Raw genomic sequence first — 5,957 nt, forward strand, 5'->3', positions numbered from 1 at the left:
TTGGTATGGCAAAGTGAATCAATGCTTTTGGTTATTTTCAGTGAGAACCAGTAAGTGGGGATTCCACTTTACAGGACATTTTTCTAACTTTGAAACACCATGTGACTTGAAATCTCCCATTATGTTATCTGAGTGTTTGAGGGATAAGTTTTTTATTGCTTAAAACACTTGAAATTTTGTTGGTAGCTTGCTGTATGCCCACGACTTTACATCAAACTGTTACTATCCTTGAAGCTATGATATCATCAAAATCATTCAGTAAGTCTTTGGAGTGTTAAACACCTATCTATCTGTGAGAGCTTTAACCTCAGGTGTTTGAACATGTCTTCCCAGGTATTAATGTATTCCTCCTAAAGGACAAGCCTAATTGACCCCGTTTCGTTTTGTATATTTATCGCCTCATGCTTCTTCAGCTGACCTGAGTGCAGATCACTTTGGTGGAGAAACAGCTGCTAGTCTTCAGCTCTTAAATTGAGGAGATAATCTGGTGCAAATTTTTGAAGAGATGTCATTGTAAGAGCTGCAGAGCAATCAAGCTCTTTTGATATTAGAAAGTCACTTTCATCAGGAGAGATTGGTCTCTGTGATATTGTTTTGTATCACAAGATCATCTGATCGACTATCATTTTAATTTGGCTTTGGGTTGTCAATAGGGTTGTTCACTGTTGAGGTTATTGTAATTACAGAAGAATATTTGAGAAAATACATATTAAAAAAAAAAACAGAATCAGAAGTATCACAGCATTGCATACCTGTATTTCTCTTTTCCATTTTTTTTTTTGCCAAAGTATTGTGTTGTTGATGGTTTGATCTGAAGGAAAGTATTTACACAATAACTATAACATGCTGAGTAAGGACATGCATATAATAAGAATTAAAGGTTGTGCAAAGTAGTATCTGTGGGGATTGTGGGAACACAAACAAGAACAAAGTAGCAAAAGAAGTGTAGAAGAACCCATAGAGGAACTTTATCTTCTCTAGAAACATCACTAAACTGCCTGTGACCTTGGTGAATATTTGTAAGGATGAATAGGGTTGCATTTGACATGCACAGCTTGAGAAATATTTCTAAACTGATTCAATACAAAGCTGAAATAAAAAGAAGTATGGTAAAAAAATTGTATTAACAGTATCACTTAATATTTACCAGTCAAGGATACAAAAGAAATTCATCACAACTCACTTAATTATCACTCTCTTTGATCCACAACTCATGCAACTAAGCTTCTCTTGAGCAACCGAATGTATTATGCCACACATAGGGGCATTATTTCCATAAAGAAACAAACTGGATGGTTGACCATGCATTAGTTTTTGTTGATTTGAATGATGTTTTTTGAAGTCACAACCTAGGAAAATCATTGAAAATTTTAGGTTGGCACAAATAGTAGGCTATACTTGCTTTGCTCGTAGCAATTATATTGTGATCTTTAACAGTGATTAAGAAATGTTTTTTAACAGTTCTTCTCTAAGTCTTTCATAAAATGTAGGAAATGTTCCTTTTAATAAACAAGGATCCTCAACCAACAACTCTAGCTATGATAAAGAGAACAGTAAATGATGCAGAGTCACTAAAATGTGTAACAATTTTAAGAGGTTGCTGAACTGCTCTTGGCATTTCTCTTGGAATTGGTGCGTTGCGAAGATCATGTCTGTGGTTCCATGTTCAGCTCTGAATCTGCACTGTCTTTCTGGAAGCCTACCAGTTTTGAGATACTGGAGGAGACAGTTGAGGAGTACTTAAGAGAGTATCTTGCCTACTGTTGACAGGAGGGAGATTCCCCGGTGATTGTCATGACTTGTGTTTGCCATTTCTTTTGTAGATGTGGACCACATTGGCATCTTGGGTTGTTGTGGCACTTCTCCTTTTTCCCACACAGACGGAAAGAGTTCTGTAAGCTTGTTTATGATGATTGGCCCTCTGTCTTTGTAAAACTTAGCTGGTATTGCAGCAGTCCTTAGGGCTTTGCCAGTTGAGAGCTACTTTACAGCTTTGGAAATTTCATCTTCAGTTGGAAGTTAATCGAGACTGTTGTTTGTTTCTATCTGTGGTAGGGAGTCTATGGCTTCATTGTTGATGTTTTAAGGGTGATTCAGAAATTTTTTGAAATGCTCTGCCCATCTCTGTAATATCTAGCCCTTTTCAAACGACAGTTTGTTCATTGGGTTGTTTCTAGCTTGGTAGCCAGATATTCGGTAAGGAGAAGGGGTACTGGACACAAGAAACCTTTCCTTTTTTTTTCACAAATTTCTTGAGTGTGGTATGTTCTCTCTTGTGGTGGACTGGAACTGAAACATCCAGGCGTGGGAGACACTAAGCAGATTTGCAGTGGAATGGAGATTCCCTGCTGGTTAAAAGGTATTTTAACCAGCAGGGAAAATGGTCATTAAAAGTTGGCAAGATCTTTATAGCTTATGGTGTTGATAGCATTGTTTTGGAGTTCTGTTGTGTTCTGTTTTTGAGAGACTAAATTCTAATTATATTCTGTTGCTGTTCCATGAACAGCCTTTTAGGTTATAAGGTTATCTTAAAGTCAATTCTATGCTTAACATTTAACCAGTGATGTTCTGTTAACAAAGGAGTACTGTGACTATCTGGGTGCTCTATATACCGGTCTTGTGACAGCATTTTGAATGCATTGCATCTTAGATAGAAGACAGTTAGATAATCTATACAGTAGAGAATTACAATAGTCAGGGCTGTGTGTAACCAACGCATGTATCAAATTCTCTGTGACTTCTTGAGTTAAGAATTGTGTTATCCTGCTAATATTAAGAAAGTTAAAAGAAACCTGCTTTACAAGTTTTTGTAAAATGTGTGCCAATTGTAAAGTTGGTATTAAACCAGGCATCCAAGTTTCTAATTGTGTCTGTACTGGGGGATGTACAAGAGTCTCCTACAGCCAAGTTGTCAATAGCCACCTTCTTCAACCGTGTTTGAGTACCAATAAGAAGAAGCTCAGACTTTATGTCCTTGATCTTGAGATTATGTTTGATCATCCACTCTCCTTTACATCCTGCATGCAAGCATCCATTGCAGCAAAGAGTGGTTTCCTGAAACATTGTTGTCAACAGAAATCAAGTTAGTCAATAAATTTATTATTGTGGTCTACTAATCGGGGACACTAAAAATTACAATAAAATCTAAAAATCACACCGAGATATTTAGTACAGGTTTACAAATACATAAGGGGTGCATAAATATATAGCTTACAATGAAATTTTCACAATATGTTAATTTGTCTATACTCGTTGCCAGGTTCCCACCAATAACGTAACTCCATTTTCTGCCTTTAAAAGCACACACAACCCACAATTCCTCTATTCGCTCCGATGAAGGGCTAACGCTCGAAACGTCAGCTTTTGTAATCGTTACGGTGGCCAATTTACCATTTCAACTTTGTTGATATATCCAAAGTAATTAATGTAGTCAGATTCTCCCTCCTGATTTTTACTTTAAATGTTGACAAGGAAGTTCTGGCTCTGTTCTTAATCAATAATTTTGACCAAAGGAAAGGCCCAAAGTATCTTAATGAGTGCTTCCAAAATTTTACAGAATTTATCCTATGAATAAAAGAAGTCTGAATTTCTCAAGTTGTGGTTGGTAGGTGATTCCTTAAAAAGATTGACGATATTTGTGGGAAGTAGCTCAGACAGGTGTGAAACCCACTGGAAATCTGTACAATATAGGTATGCAGGAGGCTCTTCTGTCATATTGAGTACCTGTTACTTGAAGTAAAAAATCAAAATTCCTCCTTTGTCCAGTTCTTACTGGCCTTCATTCATTGGGGGAGAGCTGATGGCAGAGACTACTTCAGTTGGTGCTTGATGTTTTCTGAATTGGTGTTTTATCAGTCTGTACAATCCTCTTGATGGTAGTTCTGAGTGAACTTCATTCAATGGAGGAGAGTTGATGATAGATGCTGCATCAGTTGGTGCTTGATGTTTTCTGAGGTGGTTTTTCATTATTCTGTGCAATCCTCTTGATAGAGGCAGCCAAATCTTCTCCAATTTAATGCATCATTTTGTAATTGTTGTAGAAATGCCATGTAGTTACTGAGGGAATTCAATTGATGAAGAGAGGCCCGGTATTAATCAGCCTTTCACGAGACTTCATATGCACTTGAGGCAAAGAATAGCGCTGTGCGAACAGTCAAAAAATAGATTTGCGACGTTTGGACACCCCGCCAATTTAGTACAAACACTAGGAGAAGGTTTGTGGAACGTGACGACTATCGAGAACCTGATTTTGCTCTAATATTTGCTTTTAAAGAAGAAATGGTCGCAACTAGGCATTTTTGTTGGGGAAAATGTAACAACGACTCAAGGTATCCTGAAAGATTACCAGATTGTTTGAAAGAAATGATAAAAAATGTGCAGATAGCAGTCATACCTTGCCCAAAGCCGAAGGGGTCAACGATGGGTCAATGCGTGCTGTAGAGAGAATTTCATTGTGGAAAATGTTAATTATAATACATACATTTGTGCAGTACACTGGCCAGGTGGGAAAGGACCGACTGATAAGTTTTCTGACCCTTTAAAGGTGAATTTGTCCAAGAAAGAAATTGACCTTAAGTTACGAGGTAAGTGAAAGGCGCTAAAACAGCAACCATACGAACCAGAAGTGAAGAAGGCAAGAAAACAACTCAAAATCGACTCTGTAGGAGAAACAACTGATCATTTATTCCAAAGTGACGCCAATTTAAATTATTTTAGAGGAGAGGAGTTACCAACGAAGGACAAGAGCACACAAACTGCGTCGAGTGCAGAGCTGAAGTCGAAGATCGAGATGCTGTTAACAACAAATGAGTTAAAGACCAAGCTCTCAAGTAATGTTATTCATCATGTCACTATGGTCAGTACTGTTTCATATGAAATTGCTATAAATGACTCAAACGCTATAAAACATTTGACTGGTCTTTCGAGTGGTCAATTTAAGATGCTCTTCAATTTTCTAAATGATGTTTGTCCACTGGATAAGCTTACTTATTGGAGTTATAGAGGCAAAAAACGTTCGGCAAGAGAGCCAATTTCACTTGCTCTCATAATAGGTTGCGGGTACTTAAATCGACATTCATTCTTTTACTTCTTCTTACAGATGTGAGAATTCCTGTGAATTTGCCTGTTCACTAGTTTCTGTAGTTCAGGATTATCATCTGACCATTGACAATTAATTATCTGATCAATAAAATCAGTATCAAGATCATCATCATCAACTCCAAATACTGGTGCCTCCTTCAGCCATATAAGCATGTGAATGCGAGGCGAACCTTGTTGCTGGTATTCCACTTTGTAGAACCAGTCAGAGAGGTTTCCTAATGATTAAGCATTACTGTAGAGAAAACTGGTCAGAAAATGGCTTATCTGACAATCAGAAAGTCTGGCACTTGTTTCTGGGTCACTTTAAATTAACCTGCACTTTTCATCCTACTTCACATTTTCAAGCTCTGTGATGGTGTATTCTCTGCGATCAACTACCTAACCAAGTATTCTTAGGAAATGAATCCATTGCGTTTCTGCAGCGGAAAATATACAGAACAAAGAGGGTGGTCCTGGGTGTCTTATCATTGCAAACAAGTCTTTCTTTGCCTTCTCAAAATAATTATGGTGGTGAACCTCTTAGTGCTCTCAGAAATTGAAATCCTTCATCTAGATGAATCAATTGCTCTATGGCACCTTTATCTTTCAGCCACAACAACAACAACAACAACTTTATTCGCCCTTATTCTTGAGAAGATTAAATTGACATTAAATAAAAAATTAAAACTAAGAGGGTGTTGGCTTCCTAAAATAACTAGAAGGCTAACAAGGCTAGGAAGCCAAATTACATAGAATGAATTATAATATTAAGGTCGGGACACACACACACAGAATTAAACTAAAAATAATTATGAATAAACGAAATTTACAAGTCAAGTCATGGAAAAAATATTATATATAATTATGTATATATTAGA

General features: G+C 37.0%; 1 pseudogene; it reads left to right on the forward strand.

Moving 5' to 3' along the window:
* The first annotated feature begins 4,178 nt into the window (after positions 1-4,178).
* On the forward strand, positions 4,179-5,104 carry LOC148732932 (uncharacterized; annotated as a pseudogene).
* Positions 5,105-5,957: the final 853 nt, after the last annotated feature.

This window comes from Stylophora pistillata, chromosome 4, assembly GCF_964205215.1.
Source record: "Stylophora pistillata chromosome 4, jaStyPist1.2, whole genome shotgun sequence".
NCBI classification, from domain to species: domain Eukaryota; kingdom Metazoa; phylum Cnidaria; class Anthozoa; order Scleractinia; family Pocilloporidae; genus Stylophora; species Stylophora pistillata.